The sequence below is a fragment of the Tachysurus vachellii genome, chromosome 7 (assembly GCF_030014155.1).
Source record: "Tachysurus vachellii isolate PV-2020 chromosome 7, HZAU_Pvac_v1, whole genome shotgun sequence".
Lineage (NCBI taxonomy): Eukaryota > Metazoa > Chordata > Actinopteri > Siluriformes > Bagridae > Tachysurus > Tachysurus vachellii.
Window position 1 is genome coordinate 13,053,678 of NC_083466.1, and position 16,211 is coordinate 13,069,888.

The 16,211-nt window shown below is 38.9% G+C and overlaps 1 long non-coding RNA gene across 1 annotated transcript in view; it reads right to left on the reverse strand.

The window, feature by feature from the left end:
- Nucleotides 1–2,776: 2,776 nt before the first annotated feature.
- Nucleotides 2,777–16,211, reverse strand: part of LOC132848572 (uncharacterized) — a 34,058-nt gene continuing 20,623 nt past the window's right edge. The window contains exon 3 of the long non-coding RNA XR_009648749.1: nucleotides 2,777–3,095. This is a non-coding gene — a long non-coding RNA (uncharacterized LOC132848572). The remainder of the gene's footprint in view (nucleotides 3,096–16,211) is intronic.

Below are 16,211 nucleotides of genomic sequence, written 5' to 3' on the forward strand. Positions count from 1 at the left end.
TAACGTCAATTTTATAATTACAGCACAGTTTATCCTGCTAATGTCTGCACTGAACACTGATCATCGAGAAATACACTGCCAGTCGAAGGCTTCTGAACAAATTTTGTTGGATTTTTATTTTATATTATTTTGTTGCAGTTTATCTATGAATTGCAATTAAATAAAGACCTTTAGTAACATGGGATTTAGTATGGGATTTTATGTGTGGGCGCTTGTTTAGTGCAGTTTGTCATAAGGCTCTAATTATACATTTTTCCCAGTTCACTTTTCTTCACTGTCACTTTCTATCTAAAGATTATTAAAATTAAAACCATTTGTATACGTTTAACCAAAATGTTCTCAGCTATTACAATGTAAAATGTGATAGCTCAATTAGGTTATGGAAACATTTCTTCTAATTGTCTCTGATTCTCATAGTGAGTTTTGTATAATGGATTCAAGTTTGTAAGTTTTCACAAATGAACCCTAAATTAATCCACTGTCTCGACTATTTGTGAGCTGAAGAAAAGCTTTTTAAGGCAGCAGGTGAACTTTTATTTCTATTTTAACCATCTAAACATCTAATAGTGTATCAGCATAAACGATATACTGTATGTCAAGTAGACATACATAACATACAGTATAATTTTCTTCTGTTTCACTTTAAAAATATATGTGGAAATGAATCTCTGCAGTATAATTATGATTTTTCCATTTTCTTTACAGATATTGCTCTAAACACACACATACACACATACTCTGGTAAGTTTAATGTTTAAAAAATACTTTCAGCAGTGTTCTTGATTCAGCAAGCATGAAAAAAATAAGTGGTTTTGACCTGAGCGGAATGACAAATTGAATATCTGTCAGTTTGCAAAGAATTTACTTTGTTGTCTGAAAGTAGGGATGAAGATAGCAAGCAATCACATGACGTGTGGAACGCTGTGTCTCTTGCTTTTCTGTGCAAAATGAAAGCAGTCTTTTCAAACATCTACCTGCAGATAAGTGTGTGCCAGCGAGGAACCATCACAACACACAGAACAGAGAGTGGAAGAGATGGAAGAGTGTTTCAACTAAATTCACACATTCTCAATTATCGACACATAGACACAGAAGACAGGAAGAGTAAGTCTTAAAGTAAAACTGAACCACATGCAAACTTTACTAAATGTTGCCATTTTCACTTCTCTTTCTCTGTTATATAAAATCAGATACACTTACCATCACAACTAAACGTCCCTAATCACATGACACATTGTTTCTGAGGATGGTCATAATGTCCTGTGAAACTCCTGGCTATTTTAAAACTAAATCACAGGGTTGTCCACTATCACCATGGCAAGCAGATTAAGGATGTGACGGTTTTGCAGTGCTAATCTGGCAACCCGCATACGTATGCGGAGGGGGAACATTTTTGCTCAAGCTCCACCGTGGAGCTTATGTTCCCTTGATGGGGAGTCTATAGTCTCCGGCTGTGCACTCTGACTCACCAGCACTGTGGCCCTGGCCAATAATTCTGCCCGTAGCCTTCAATGCACCTACAACACATTACAGAGTGACACGCGCCCTCTGCACCCCTGTAGAGTTCTTTTGGAAAAATTTATGTAGGACAGGAATTTATGTAACAACGCCCGTGTAGCTAGAGGAAAGGTGAAGCAGACGATCTATGATGATTTGAGATATATTAGACATTGTAATATAGAAGGGAAGCTGTATTATATCATTTTGCATTTAAAATTCAACTACAAAATGTATTAACTGCAAACTGAATTGACCATCAATCTCTTCCATATGTATTTACAATTTATTTCTAATAAACCTCCAAGTTTCTTAGCCAATCTGAATTTCTAATGGCACGATCACATAATGATCAAAAACAGATCATTAAGATCCAGAAAGTAAATATTGCCAATTAAGATGTTTCATTACTTATTTAACCTCATCTGAAGCACAGGAAAATCCAACATGCTGTTGAAATGTAATGCTACATCTGGTGAACTGATTATTAGGAGCAACAAAAAGAACTAAAATTAGTCTGTTACTGAATATTTACAACTATTTACAGTTTATCTGATGATGAACTGTGTATATATCTCTAATGTGTAATGTAGAGTAAAGTGTAATAAGTGACCCTTCTCTTCCAGCACACTTTGTTTAAGTTACCATATTTTATACCACCTCTGTAGTTTGTTCACTGTAGCACCCTGATCATGTAGTTTCACCAATGTCATTCTGATTATATCTCTAGCCCAGCTTTTGGCACTGTATATGAGGGTGTGATCACCTCTCCAGCTGAAAATATAAATGAAGCCGTCTTATATAAGGTGAGGGTTGCTGTGTACAGTCAACTAATCATTTCATACAAGTAATGCAAATGAGCTTTATAGTTTATATTCAGCCACTATTTTCACATGCTTAAGCAACACGTTTCAAAGCATTACGGGTAACTGGTAGCTCAGCGGTTAAGGTGCTGCTCTACTGGGCAGAAGGTCATGAGTTTGAATCCCAGAGGCACCAAACTGCCCCTACTGGGCTCTTGAGCAAGGTCCTAAACCTTCCATGGCTCATCTGTATAAATGTAAGACGCTATGTATAAGAGTGTGTGCTGAAAGTAAAATACCTCTGAAGAGCCAGGTCAGTTCTTTTGTTTTTTGCTATATTTGTGTTTCTGTAAGACGTCTTAGTTTGAGATGAAAAGATGAACATGATCTGATAGATTAGAATTTCAGCTCCCATTTACTGATTTTTTTTTTATCTAATCAATCAATTGGAACCCAATTTTTAGTGAGTATAAATATTGAAACAGATCATCTGAAAGTAAACAACACTTCATGTTTGTTCGCATGTCCCTTGCTTGCAAAAACTGCATCAACAAAACTGTTGCGTTCTTCTTTTGTGACGCTTTTCCTGAATTATGCTGCAGCTTTCTTCTGTTGCTGTCTGTTTTTGGGGGATTTTTTTCCTTCAGTTTCCTCTCCAGGAGTTTGAAATGTGCTTGATTGGGTTAAGGTCTGGTGACTGACTTGTCCAGTCTAAAGCCTTCCACTTTTCTCCCCTGATGGGTCGTTGTCTTGCTGCATGATGGAATTCCTCACAGACAATTTGGACACATTTCTCTGTAAATTGTCAAACAGAAAATTTCTGAGTTACATCATCAAGAATAGTGAGTCTGTTCTAGAAGCAGCCATGCAAGCCCAAGCCATGATACTTCCTCCACCACGTTTCACACATTCATTCATTCATTCATTTTCTACTGCTTATCCAAACTACCTCGGGTCACGGGGAGCCTGTGCCTATCTCAGGCGTCATTGGGCATCAAGGCAGGATACACCCTGGGCGGAGTGCCAACCCATCACAGGGCACACACACACACACACACTCTCATTCACTCACACACTCACGCACTACAGACAATTTTTCCAGAGATGCCAATCAACCTACCATGCATGTCTTTGGACTGGGGGAGGAAACCGGAGTACCCGGAGGAAACCCCCGAGGCACGGGGAGAACATGCAAACTCCACACACACAAGGCGGAGGCGGGAATCAAACCCCCATTCCTGGAGGTGTGAGGCGAACGTGCTAACCACCGTGCCCCCTGTTTATTTTGGATCATGAGCAGATCTTTATTTTATCCAAACTTTGCCCGTTATTTTTGGTTTCAGAGCTTTTGTGGCTCGTCTCTGTATTTCTTTGCTAATTTCAATCACTGATTCGGGTATCGGCATGCCATTAGTAACATTAATGTAAAATACAATACTACAAATAGTTTTCTGCCCAAGGATGGGAAAATGTATGATTGTTAATTCTGATTTAGTATGAAATGAAAGCAATACAACCTGCTTTGTTAAACATTAATAATTACTCAGGATATCTGAAATAAGGGATGGTATAAAACTACACTGGGTTACTTCACATCATTTAATTTTTATGTAATAGTCAAGATATACAACTCTTGTAGCATAGCAACAATCTAAAAAAAATATAATCTGGTATTGACATTTACTTACACTTTATCTGGAGACTAAACATATTCACTATTGTAAATGTCAAGTCATCAGCTACATTTGCCTAAACGTCCTTGTAATCCAATGGGATTCTCATTGTTTTGTGCTTGGTAATGTGGTTATTTGCATGAAGTCCCATTACGTTCTCCAGTGATTGACTCGTGCCACTCACATCACTGTGTGCAGCTGCATGATCTTGCAAATACCCTGAGCACTTATTTGAATACATAAAGACCCCTCCCATCATGGAAAATAGGCATTGGGCATGAGAAGATGAGTTGGAAAAAGAGATTGAGTGAGGAGGGAGTTGTCAGGGGAAGGAGGATAATAGGGGGAGGGAACTTCTCATGAATCACCTTACATTCAGATATACACAATACTGTGATGAGATCCAAACAGGCAAACAGCTGCTCCAATAAACATTATTGATCTTCCCCTCTCTCATGTCTTTCTTTGATATACAGCTTTTTACGACAGAGACCTTTCATGAGATGATCCATATTGCAATTTACACTACTCATCTTGTAAAAGCAGATTCATATCACTACTCTTTCCATATGTTTAAAAGTGGCTTTTTATGCAGAATATGCTTTCCGACATTAATTTCAGCTTTACACTGAACCACGCTTTCCTCCTGTTTTTTTTTTTTTTTTTTTCTTGCTCAGTTGTATTGGGCTTCACATTATTATGCCAGCAATCCAGGTGGAAAGCTTCCATCTGCTCTTTGAGACCGGTTTATCCTGAACTACATGTGCGCTATTAAACTGACTATTCAGTGGGAGTCCAAATTGGACCATCATATATTTCTTTACGCTTCTGCAGACACATTTGTACCGGTGTCCATTCTGTTTGTAATCCATGATGATTAGAATGAAAAGCTTGAGTTCTTCATTCTATGGATTACTAATTACTAATTCTGTTTGGCTTGTTGAGGTCAAACAGGCTTCACATTCACATGAAAAAGAATCCATAATCACTGGAAATAAAAAAAAAGAAAGAAAGAAAGAAAGAAAGAAAAAGGAAAATCAACAGCAGTCAAACAACTTCATATCCAAATTCTTAGTTCTAATAGAATTATCTTATATAATGCTTATTCTCCATATAAAGATGAATATCGCACAGTGAGTGAATAGCATTATTTAATATTAGCGTGGGCAACTTCTGGTTTGTTTGTTATATTTAAAGTGTTTTCCTTGTTAGCTTCTCAAGTTTACCGCTTTCCGGTGTGTATGTGTAGCATAAATAAATAAACAAATAAATATAGTTATATTAATGACTAATGTCTAGTCCACAGGCTAACCAGTCATTATAAGATCTACAATGAGACAGCAGTTTAGGCAACATTTTGCTAAAATTGCTAAAGTTAACAAAAAAAAACGTTCCTGACCCAGACATGCTATTGACTTTCAGAGCATAATGGCAACACTTTAGACAACACAGGACACAGTAATGGCTCAGTGTCTTGTTATCCAATTAAACACACAGCAGGATCTGAGGAAATTGCATCAGAGTGCTTAAGTAAGGTTTTTCTGATGTGTATGAATTATAACTTAAAATATTTCCTGGTTCGAATGTCTGATTAGCTCCTGACCTAGTTCATGGCCACCTACATATTCTTATGTATGTATGCTTGTATTATACATTCAGTATTTGTTAGGGTTACAACTAAACATAGCATGGATGTTCTTCTCTATACTACTTGTGTACAAACTTCACTTTGGAGATTTGGCTCAAATGCGCAGCATCTCTCATGTGTTTCTGATTTTGTTGATTTCGGAAGTGCAGTTAGTTAGTTTTTCAGTTTGGGTGTCCCAAAATGGTCTTAGATTGATCACATCTTGGTGCTCAATCGTAGCTTATCTCCTCAGCTTATAAAGAGCTTTGTCACTTCTAGATGTCTAATTCTGATCAAGAACTCCCTCTCCTTCTTTTTCCCACCTTTTTCCCCCCAAACAATCAATAGTCCGCAGTTTAGCCCTTTATAGGAAAGATTACAGAGAAATAGCTATTAAGGCTTTAGTGCTATCAATTCTGATATCGTAAAAAGCCACTTAAAGGCTTGAGCAGATCTGGTTAGGATTCTGGATCCAACTCTCTGCAGTGCTGAGAGACAGAGAGAGAGACATCAAATATAAAAAGATTGGCTGTGCATTGCCACTGAAGTCTGTCCCTTGATTCTCAGAATTAAACCACTTATTTGAAATAACATCACAGTTGGAAAAGGATCACACACACACTGTCATTTTGTTAGAAAACCCACAGAACGGAGTAAGCTTTAGCATAGCCTTTCCCATCAAGTTGATGGCACTATCACCATATCAGCAAAATGTTAGGAAATGATTGGGCATTACATCGTGGAGTCTAAAATAAAACAAGGCCACAGATTTCAAAAAAGCATGTGACATAAATGAGCTTCATTGTGACTCTCTTCTCATTTTTTCCTCTCCCATGAGTCCTGAGCAGCATGTGGATATCTGACCCAGAGTGTTACCTCACTAATGCTCGCGCAATGGAATCAGTCGTGGTACAGAGTATGCAGACTAATGCCCAGCTATGTTTCGTTCAGCCATGTGACTGGCTTTCATCTCTCAGCAAGTGTCCCAGAATGACGCCCTATCACCTATTGAGGGGCTTCATGTGACACAGCAAAGAGTAGAAGGGTAATGGACTGAAATGGAAAGCAGGGTGTCTGATTGCAGTGCCGCTAAGACTCACACTGAGCTTACAGTAGTTTTTCAAATATATAAAGATATTCAGAAGAACATATCAAGAACGTGTATTTGAGTTTGAATGGTAATATGAGCCTTTGGTAAACAGCTGACATTGGCCGGTGGCCGATTAAGATAAGTGTGAAGTACTTTTCTAAATTAAGAGCTGTTACAATCATGCATGACGGTCTGGAACAGTGTCACTTTATAAGTACAAGGCATTCTTTGGAAATGGCTAGAACTATTAAAGCTCATCATTAAGAATTCACTGCAGTGATTCTACAGACCAAACCTAGGCTCAGCTTTCATAGTTCTTAAAGCTGTATATTGTAAAATGAGGAATTGGCTATGCTAAATTGCCCTTAGGAATAAGTTGTGCCCCAGCTGGTATTCATGATAGACTCTGGATTCACCTTCACTCTAAAGGATAAAGCGGATTCATTACTGAAGATAAATGAATGAATGAATGAATGAATGAATGAATGAAATCTTAATTTTTGCAGTCGTAAATAATTCTAAAAATCTTTTGACTTTTTCTTCACACTGATACACATTTTTTCCTTTCTTCAGTCACAGCTAGAGTCCCTCTCTGTAGGTGGTGGGTGAACTGAGGGACTGAGAGTTCACTATAAACTAATCAGAGAGGGGCTGATATAGGTAAGTATACGGTAATAAAAAAAAGTGCACTTCAGCACACACTTCAGCCCAATTTTCCCCAGCACTGACGGCCTAATCCTGACCCCCGGCTCTCTGATTCGGTCTAGTTTGGCTTCTTCCTTGTAAATAGTGATGCACCTGCATATTTTTACCTAACTATGTGGAAACACTGTTCTAAAGCAGACAATGAAAAATTACCCCAGTCAGTGGAAAAATCACACTAACACACACAACATTGGAAAACTACATCATACTGGCACCGAATCAACTGCAGTATTTTTCTATGGAAAGAATGAGCAATGTGAGTAATGTGAGACTGTACTGTATATACATGAGTACGTTTTAAGGACTTGTGTATGGTATAATAGTTTATAGGCTTCATGTCATTTAGCAGTTTAACATGAGGATTCTCTGCCACCCTCTGAGCAGATTCAGTGTGTTTGTGTACATTGGGTACATTCTGCACCTCTGTCATGTTGTGTCTGTGTTAAAACAAGACACCAGAGATACAAATCAGGCCTGTAATAACTCCTCAGATTTTCCTCTGTTTTGCTATGTGGCACCTTTAAACCCCCCGATCTCTGAGAGGCTCTGAGTGTTTCGGGCAAGCCTCCAGCTGGCCGTCCACAGCAGGCCTGAGGAACTAGAGGATGTGATAAGGACAGCTGGACCCACAGCTTTTTTGGACTTGAGAGGGTGTGAAAGCATGGATACCTTTCAAAGCATATTAGACTCACTTCTGGGGATGGAGAGAGCAGACAAACAGATGAGGACAATTTTATGAGGGGCAAAATCCAACACTTTGTAGGTGACATTTATTTCAGTTAATTATTTATTTTGTATTATTTTGAAGGACGCAGAAAGTGGCATCAAGCTAAATAAAAGCAGACCTTGTACAAGTTGACATACTGAATACTGCTTATTGGAATCAGGTCTCAGCCTGTCAAACTACCCACAATATCGTCTTATCTTTGTGCAATGTAGCCAGTAATCCTAGAGATGATAAACGATAAATATTTGCACACGTTACTTATAGCACTTGTCCACTAGAGTCATCTTCTTGTCAATAGATTAGCATAATTAAATTGCAAAAGGATGAGGTGACACAAATCCATGGATCAGCGCGATAAGCATTAGCAGTATCGTCGAAGGTGTTATCAAGAGGCAGAGAAACCATTATCCCTTTCAATTTAGATGATGATTTAAATCCCCCTGGATGATCTGTTCATCAACAAGAAGTGCCACTTTGTGTTAAACTTGTACAAAACTGTCAGTAAGCTTTGTTCTAATGAATCTCTAAAGCCTTTTATTTCATCGACACACCCACCAAAGCAGAACCACAGAATCTGTTGGATCACCTCAGAAAACAGTCCTGAACACAGAACACAGCAAAATGACAAATAACAAGATATTAGCCAACGTTACATAAACGGTGCTGAAGCAGTGTAACAAGACAGACGCTGCACTAACTCTGTCTTCAGAGCTGATGAACATTTCTGTTTTGGCATTTTCAGCTCTAATCGGCCAGATTTAAACGACGCATTACTGCTTTGCACCCGATGCGTCGTAAAAGTGACAGTTTGACTGTCCATACTACAAGCCTTCATTTGATTAGCCAGCCAAAGCCGGGGCTGCTGTTGAGCACTGATGAGAGCGTTTGCTCTTTTAAACACAGCCCTCTCCTTAGTAGCGTTTCTGTCAGCGCACACTCACCACACACCCGATCACTGTTTATTGAATCATTCTGCAAATGAGAAATGATAATTGCCAAGACTTGGGAGTGCAAGAAGTGCTGCTTCATGACTTTTTGGAAAAATACAGGCAGCCTTATTAAAGCCGACCACTTGCCTTCTAATCTATTTCCAGCATTTCCGAAGTTTCAGCAATCCAGGGATTAGGGAGTTTTTTTTTTTTTTTTGCTCTTTTGCCTTTGCAGATTTAGCCTCTGGCTGGTGCTCTCCTTGCTCCCTGATGGAGCTGGCCTGGTTGCGTCTGCACTTTTTATAGTAATGCTGTTGTTTTTTTTTGTGCGTTTGAGGTGTGTTTGGGATTAGGAGGCTCTGCATGTAAACAGTAAAATATACAGTAATCCCTAGAGTATATAAAAGCAATTAAAAGATTTAGGGCTTTGTGGACTAAGAAACACTTTTCAGTGAAGGTTCCCTATAGAAACTATATATCAAAAGTTTCATCTCTAGCTCAAACACCAGGCAGTAATTTCCCAAAATGCTTTGTACCGCTCCTCTTTTTTGTGTCTTAGTTTATAAAATGATGTCTGTACATATCCAATGCACAATGTGTGAGGGCTGTTCTGGGATAACGTCATCTCTGTACACATTCGGAGCTGCACTTCACTGTAGCATATGTGTATCAGACATGCTCTTTACAGACACCTGTTTGGCTCCTGGCTCAGGATTCTTGTCACGACACCCGCATTTTTCCCCCTTCTGATGCTCTCCCCATTTCCTCATAAAAGCCTCATCCTGTCCGATTCAAATTCGTCCCTTTGTGAGTGAAGCTCTGGCAAAACCACATGCTAATAATATCCAGTAGGGATGGGCTCTCTCTATTGATAGAAACAAAATGACATGCTTTACGTCCGAAACAATGTTATAATCGACCCAAAGCTTTTTAGAGCTTTCACCGTAGGCCACGTTTTCAGTAAATATACCTGTGCTAGAACTGATAATCCATTCTTAAATATAGTAATTAATAATTTCTATTTCAGGCTTCAGGGGTAGTTGCAGATCTGAGGTAGTGATGGAAATGTATCCTTGTGTGTTTTGTGGAACTGCTGCAGAAAACAAATTATATTGGTTTACTCAGGAGCTTTACTCAGTGTTTATGGATCAGACGCTTAAACACTTAAGGGCCAGAGAAATGGTTTGTACTGTGTCAGAGGGCAACAGATCCTAACAGGTCTTTTATTTTAATCTCTCTCTGTCTCTTTGGAAATTTTTTTTGTGCTTATATGTTTGTATGTTTATGGTGTCAAACGTTCCATTATCATACAATGAGCAATATGTTCAGGAAATAGAATGTACAGATTAAAATTTAATAAAGTACATTTTAATGATGGATAGCTGCAGCTCAGTGGTTAAAGTGTTAGACAACTGCTCGGAAGGTTGTGAGTTCAAATCCCACAACCACCAAGCTGCCACTGCTGGGCCCCTGATCAAGGCCCTTAACCCTCAGTTGCTCAGTTGTATGAAATAAATGGGTGTCTGTCAAATGCAGTAAATGTAATTAGACATTAATTTGTAAATCAGTGTCTGGGGGTCAGCCTACCTTTAACAAAACAATGTAATGTTTTATATTTTCGAATCTATAAAGAAATGTCTTTAGGTCTTTAGAATGTTCACAATGTTTGAATTCTATAAAAATGTATTTGTTAATTGTTATATTTATAATTATATATCAATACATTTAGCACTGTTATAAATAATAAATACAATACAATATATTATGTATATACCATAAAACACATAATATGTATATATAATAAAATATAATGATAAATAAATAATAAAGATTATAAATTAATTAGGAGTGTGTGTGTGTGTGTGTGTGTGTGTGTGTGTGTGTGTGTGTTTTCATTTAGATTTTTGGGATTTTTTCTTCAGTTTTCTGAGGTTTCACACTACTGTCAGCAAGGTCAGGGTATTGGAAATGTTATTTAATCCCATCCCTGAAGATCCAGTCCCTCAACCTCCTGGTCACACTGCTTGAACCTTGTTTGCCATGTGTTTGGCCCTGCTGTGTTATAAAAGCATACAGAGCTGAAGGAATGAAGATTTCCAACTGTCGGTATAGATCAGGAATGGGATTTTCTTCTGCTTGTGGCTAAGCCAGACAGGTGGTGAGCATTCAGGGTGCTAATTCATGGGCCTTAAAAGCTCCAAAGACAACAGAAAACGCAGACAAACGTCTTATGTGTGCTCGCCGTGTTCAGCCGACAGCAGCTATGAGGCCAGAAAGCAACGGGTTAAATTGACACAGTGTACAATATTGTTACATAAATGCCCTACAAATTAGCATGAAGTTAAACAACAATGCTCATTAGCATGCAGTAATAAGTAGCCAAAAGCATTAGTGCTGTAGAATTATAATGAACCTTTCTCATTCCATGAAATAATTTGAGAGAATAAATGTCCCAGATTTGTCTTTGTTCCTCTCCATCTCCCTACTGCACACTAAGCTGAAAAAAGGCAGCTTAAATCGAAGCAGAAAGGCTTTTAGTGATAGACATTGAGAATTAAAGGAAGATTTGGACAATGTGCTGTGATTAAAAGAGGAGGGCTGGTATTATGTAGCAAATCCCTCCCAAACATTTCGCCAATATTTGCTTGCATTTCTAAGCTGTGAAATTAAGCTCTGGTAAAGCTTCTGACAAATAAGTTGAACAACTTTAATCATCAGATTTACCAATATATGCTCATGATGAAATTTGGTCTAAATTTATTTTAGTTTTTGTTAAACAATGGACCTTTGTGAATATGTAACAATGCATTTCTGATATCTTTATTATCTGAATAACAAAACACGTCTTTCATTTAATTCAATCACAAGAGCATAGAGGAGGAGAGCATAGAGTAGAGTTGTGAAAGGGGTTAAATGCATTTGCATGTAGCCACATTCTATTTCTAGTGTGAACACTGATGAGTCTTGATGTGTCACTGAAAACCGAGTGAAATTACTGTTAATAAATAAATATATCAATGAATAAATAGTTGTTCTTATATATATTCATTCATTCATTCATCTTCTACCGCTTATCCGAACTATCTCGGATCACGGGGGGCCTGTGCCTATCTCAGTCGTCATCGGGCATCAAGGCAGGATACACCCTGGACGGAGTGCCAACCCATCGCAAGGCACACACACACACTCTCATTCACTCACACAATCACACACTACGGACAATCAACCTACCATGCATGTCTTTGGACCGGGGGAGGACACCGGAGTACCCGGACATACATACATACATTTTATTTTAATTTATACAACAAGGGACCAGCAGTGGTAGCTTGTTGGACCTGGGATTTGAACTCATGACCTTCCAATCAGTAGTCCAACACCTTAACCAATAAGTTATCACATCCTTAATATTTTAATAATAATGTTATATAAATGGAATGCTTCAAGTAATGACAAAGATCAGAACAGGCAACAGAAGCTTCTGCTGCTGTATTGATACACAAAACATTTATTACCCACAATGTTTCATATTTTTTGAACAAAGTAAAATTGTACTGCATTAGATCAATTAAATATTATCAGTAGAGCATTTTCTTCATGACAATAGTTATTAATTGCATCAAGAGAAAAGGAAGAAAAGAAGAAAGTCAGATATACAAACAACGATGCCTCTGAGACTTTATGTTTAATCCTGAGCTCAGGTTACTGTCTGTGTGGAGTTTCTCATGTTCCCTCTTATGTCTGGGTTTCCTTCAGGTTCTTCATTGTCCTACCTACTTATAACATGTCAGATTGGCTATGCGATGAGTGTGACTGAGAGAGTAAATGTTTGTGGACGCGTAGCTTTACACACAAACAAACAAACAAATGAATGAATGAATGAATGAATGAATGAATGAACAATATACATAGACAAGAATCAAATGTGCAGTCATGCCATGGTTTTAGTAATAACATCCAAACCAGCTAGAGTAACCATCATCCATCCATCTATTCTCTCCACAGCTCCTACAGGCTCACGGGGAGTCTGAGGTTTATCTAGAGAGACTCAAGGCACAAGGCAGGGTACACTCTGGACAGGATGCCAGTCTATCAGAGGGTGCAATCTCACACACCCATTCACACACTACAGACAGTTTAGAGATGCCAGTCAGCCTACAATGCATGTCTTTGAACTGGGGGAGGAAACCAGAGTAACCAGAGAAAAGCCTTGAGGCAGAGAGAGAACATGCTCTGACCCTGGAGGCTTGAGGCAAAGCCACTGCGCCTCCTGTGAACTATTATTTGTAGCTTTAATCATATGTTGCTTTAAAGAATCTTTGCTCACCTTGACGGCCCTTTCTCTGTAGCACTGGTACCCTTTGTATGTATTGACATTGGCCTCTCTTTCCTCTCGCTCTGTATTGTGTTTCCTTATTGCTGCTTTATCACTGAGGAGCTGCTCCATTCACATGCCAATCACAACAAGCCACATTTGATTACTAAGCAGAGCACTGACCTTCCACCCACCTCACACGCACACACACACACACACACACACACATCCCCCTGCTGCTCTCTCTCTTTTTTTACAGATGGTTCTTGAGGGTTGCCTTGTGGCAGATTTGGCTAATTAACCATCCTTGTGTTGAGTAGCGATAGCCAGTCAGGAGTACTCTTCAGATGGTATGACGCTTGTCTCGCGCTTTCTCCTTTTCGAGACTTGCATTAAAATCTATAAACATTCAGAGGTCAGTCACATGACACACGCTACAAAGAAAAAGCACTCGTCCATGGTATTCTGTGGAATTCACGAGGGCATGTGCCTTTCACAGAAAGTGAAGAGCTGCCTGTTTCTATAATGAGCCAGGTTAAATTTTTGGTAGTTAAGTAGAGGGGTCAATGAGCTGGACTAATAAATGTGTTATTGAGAAGGTAATATTTGACTTGTGCTAAGAGGTAGTACATGCAAATCAAAAATCATAAGAGTCAAAAACGCAACAAGGACTTGAGGAGCAATTTGGCCAACAATTATACTGGATTACAGCTTGTAGCTGAAATTTCACTCGGTGGAGATTCCAAAGCGTGATACCGCTAATTGGTAATCATATCCCTCATATGGGAGCGTAATGAAGCTGTAAATGGCTTTAGGGGTTACGTGCAAAGTGATTTAGACCTGGAGATAATAAGAGTTGCTTTCAACTCCAAATCAGCATGTCTCTAACAGAACCTCAAGCCTGTGTGTTAACTTTTACCAACACACACTTAAGGCCATGTGAATAATGTTCAACATCACTGGGTGAATTACAACAAGTGGACTGAAGCCTCTGATCTGCCTTTATGTGTTGGAGTTAGCACATGACGAGGTTACAGGAGTGTGTGTGTGTGTGCATGTGTGTGTGTGCTACTGGGGGTAGTCTACACCAGAAGGATGTCACACTCGAGGTGTTGGCTCTGAATAACACACAGCAGCTGAAACCATCTTTGTAAGGGGTGGTCTGTGGCAGATGGTTCTTTCAACCTCATGCTCTTTCTTATACCAACTTTCTTTCCTGTCCTCCCTCAGCTCAGTCTGAAGTGTGAGATCCTCATGGGACAGCTGAATGAGAAATGTCACACATGTCAGACCTGTAGTGAGCAATAGCCTTACACTGCTTTGTAGTGCTTCTAGCTGAAGAAGCTTTAAATAGTTGCCTGCTAACGCCTAATATGAGGTGGCATGCCTATATGTTCTGTGTGATACATCTGAGCTGACGCGTTAAAAACTCTAAAGCCTTTGTCATCAGACTCCAGACTCCAGCTGGCTTTAACTCAAGAGTATCACTATAGCTAGCATGAGATACGATAGTATATACTGCATTATACTGTCTACTCTTGTGCGTTTGCAGTTCTTTGTCGAATGATAGCAATAATGTCGAACAACGAAGTTGAATAATTAGGAAATGTAATAATTGCATACTGCGGTAGATGAACGTTACGTAACAAAAGTTATCATGTTAGTGCACAGAATCTCTCAATCAGATTTTTTTTCAACATGTAGAAGGTCTAAGCTATTGGAACAAAACAAATTTAATAAAAAATAAAAAGAATTCAGTCAGTAAATTCATATACAGCACATTCAATGTCTTGTATATAACAACAACAACAAAAGGCAAAAATATTCATGCACATTCATGTATTATTAATGTTTCAGTGGGCAACAATGCGCCATATGGGAAGCATTACTCACTCAAAAAAGGTGAGCCTGTAGTTTGCAGTTTATATTCAGTTTGCTGAAGTGAATAGATGACAGAACAGTTTAACCTTCAAGAAAATGTCTGTCACAGCAGTACAGTAGAAAGACTATAGGTAAAAACATGTTTGTGTCCTTATTTAAAGTCACAGAGTGGTTGAGATATAAGTTTTATTTTCTCCAAGCTATTACATCATGAAATTTGATGACCATTGTGGATATTCTGGTGTTAATGTGGATGCATTTCTGTGTGTAGGCTTCTTCACAGTGGTCATCTGTTGTGTGTGTAGGTTCTATAAAAGTGTACACATGGCTGTGAGCTGCATTAACTTGATGCCCACTGGTCATATTTGTGGAAAGATTTCTGTGTGCCATGTATATGAACCTCTGGTTTGTGATATGAGCTTGATGTTCTGTAAATGTGCTAAGTGTGTGTTGCACATGCAGGTGTGTGTGTTTGTATGTGTGTGTGTATGAGGTATTCAGTAAGTGAAGTGTAAGCACAACAGACATAAAGCACGCTTGACGCAGGTTGATCATGTGGAAGCTGCGAGTGAAAGAGCACATGCTGGCACTGCCTGCTTTTTATCGCATTTACACATGGCTCAAAAGGCCAGTTGGATGCTCCCAAGGTGGAGTGGTAGGGGGTTAGTGGTGGTAATAAAGTGGGGTGGGGGTGTATGTGGGTGCTTAGTTGACTATTCACCAAAAACCTGCCCAATGGCTAGAATTCCTCTGAGGAATTCAAGGAAATCATGCATTGAAACTACTCCATAATGTTGAAGCGTAGCTCTGATCAGTGAGGAGTGGCGCCCTTCCTGAGTTTCAAATGTCAGCAACTCACATTACCTTCTCACAAAAAAAGACACAGCAAAGGAATGAAAACCTCTTTTGATACAAACAAGCTTGTTAGAACATTGTACTCAATTTACTTGAGAAGGGAACAGAT